Source organism: Bison bison, unplaced genomic scaffold (assembly GCF_000754665.1).
Source record: "Bison bison bison isolate TAMUID 2011002044 unplaced genomic scaffold, Bison_UMD1.0 scf7180017864085, whole genome shotgun sequence".
In the NCBI taxonomy this organism is placed as follows: Eukaryota; Metazoa; Chordata; class Mammalia; order Artiodactyla; family Bovidae; genus Bison; species Bison bison.
The window spans coordinates 149,089-151,878 of NW_011494657.1; positions in this window are offsets into that span (position 1 = coordinate 149,089).

Below are 2,790 nucleotides of genomic sequence, written 5' to 3' on the forward strand. Positions count from 1 at the left end.
ATGAAATAAATAAAGGATGAGAATACACTGGGCTCTAGGATGGTAATATGTACTTAACTTTTCAGTTTACTTAAAATTAATATTTTACTATTTTAAGTGTCGTGTAGACACCTCACAACCATAGAGTTTTATTTACCGTTCACTTTTTGTGGTAATTATCATATGTATTAAATCTATAATCATGGAAAATTCCACCAACAATATTATAATTTTGCTTTCAATAGTCATAAAGTGTGGGGATTTGGCAGAGACTCTCACGTGTTCCTTAAGGTCTAGCTCCCTTTCCTGCCAGACACACAGGAGTGTGGGCCTCGAGGTACACGCTTTCATGGGCTTTAAAAAAATCTTGTCTTGGACACACCACATGGCAGGTGGCATCTTGGTTCCCCAACCAGGGGTCACACTTGCACCCCCTGCAGGGCAAGCGGGGAGTCTTAACCACAGAGCAGTCAGGGAAGACCATCATCTATATTTAATGGTAACTTTTAACAGAATACTGAAGAGTTCCAAAGATATTGAAAAATTGAAAAGGTCTATTAAAACTCACAACACTATTTTAAGTTTAAAAATTATATTTATACCAAAACCAGAATTTATTATAATTTGACGCCCTGGCTTTAATGGAAGCAAGCATCAGTAAGACACTCAAAACCTACTGAGTTCTTTGGCATCCCCTGAAACCCTCAGTCTGGGGTGAGTGCTCCGCCTGCCTCACCCTAATCCTGTTTCCACATCTAAACACATTTCCCAGCCTCTCTACACACAGATTAAGTTCAGGCAACTGACCCCTGGCTGATGCAGTGTGGAAGGAAGTGATGTATGTAACCTCCACAGGAAGTGGTGTCAGACCCCCTCGAGCAGCCCTCCAAGCTCTGTCTCCCATTTGCCAGGTGAACAGAGAGGACACGAAGGAACCAGAGAAGGTGAGACTGAAGGAGCCTGGCTCCCTGAATCACCGATGGGAGCAGAGACACCTGCAAGCCTGTGACCAGGAGCACCCACACTGGAACATTACAGGACCCAGGACAGAGCTCCCACTGTGCTCCGCCACCCGCATCTTGGGCTGTCTGTCACACAGCAGGTGGGTTTACTTACCCCGTGCACTCCAGGTCCAAGAATGAAGAAATACAGCCGCCAATTCTTTAGTAGACTCCAGAGCCCTTTCCTTCCTGCCTGCATTTTCCTGTCTACATTGTGGTCTCCTGCAGCGGGGGTTTTCAGCAATAAATAAGACAAAAATCGTGAGCACCTCTCTCTCTATCTACCACACACTGGCCAATGGTGAATTCAGACTCTGTCATGAAGTTGGGGGTGTCCTGGCTGGAACTAGGTGGCTCTCTCAGATGAAGGCAGTTGAAACAGAGCTGAAGAAAGGGATGCTTAGAGAAGAAGGGGTGGGCAGGGTGTTATTGTTTAGTTGTTAAGTTGTGTCCGACTCTTCTGCGACCCCATGGATGGTAGCCTGCCAGGCTCCTCTGTCCATGGGATTTCCCAGGCAAGAATACTGGAGTGGGCTGCTATTTCCTTCTCCTGGGGATCTTCCTGACTCAGGGATCAAACTTGCATCTCCTGCATAGGCAGGCGGCTTCTTTACCACTGAGCCACCAGCGAACGCTGAGAGACAGGGTGGTGGCCCACGGCCAGTCCAGCAAGTCTGCTCAGGACCTGCAGTCCTGAGGGGGAGGAGGGAGAGCTGTGTGTGGGGCGGGGCGCTACTTCATGGGTCTCTCCCAACGTTCAGACATCATCCCTGGGCTTCGGAGAGGCCTTTCTCTCCCTTGGTCCTTGGTGTTGCTGCCCTCACTCACTCGTCTCTGCAGAAGCAAACTCCCTCGCTGCTCCCCCGGTCTCCTCAGCTGTCACATGCCTGTGTTGTCTGCAGTTCAGTGTTAACTATTTTCCTCACAATTTCAATTTGCCCTTCAGAGGATCACGCTAGAGCCATTGATCCAGTTTTGTGAACCAGGAATGCAATGAAGCCCAGTCGTAACACTCAGGAGTAGACATGGGGACTTCCCTGGTGGTCCATTGGTTAAGAATCCTCCTGCCAATGCAGGGGACACGGGTTCTATCCCTGGTCTGGGAAGAGCCCACCAGGCGTGAGAGAACTAAGCCTGAGTGCCACAAATACTTAGCCTGCGCTCTAGAGCCCAAGGGCAGCAACTACTGAAACCCGAGCACCTTCGAGTCCAGAGAAGCCAGTGCCATGAGAAGCCTGTGCACTGCAATTAGAGAGCAGCCCCTGCTCGCTGCAACCAGAAAAAGCCCTCATGCAGCAAGGAAGAGCCTGTGCACCCCAACAGAGACACAGAGGAGTCAAATAATAATAATAATACTTTCAAAAAGAGACGTGGGAGGTAGAGATTGAAGCGATGCATCTACAAGCCAAGGAATGCTGAAGACGCTGGAAGAACCAGCAGCTGGAAGAGGCTGGGAAGCATCTTCCTCCTATATGCTGTTGGAAGGCGTATGGCACTGCTAGCCTTGTGACTGTGGATTCTGACCTCCAGAATTGTGACAGAACAAATTTCTGTTGTCTTAAACCAAAAAACAGATAAATATGAGGGGCCAGTGACATGCAATCAGTTTAGTTCAGTTCAGTTGCTCAGTCATGTCCGACTCTGCAACCCCATGAATCGCAGCACGCCAGGCCTCCCTGTCCATCACTAACTCCCAGAGTTCACTCAAACTCACATCCATCGAGTCAGTGATGCCATCCAGCCATCTCATCCTCTGTCAACCCCTTCTCCTCCTGCCCCCAATCCCTCCCAGCATCAGAGTCTTTTCCAA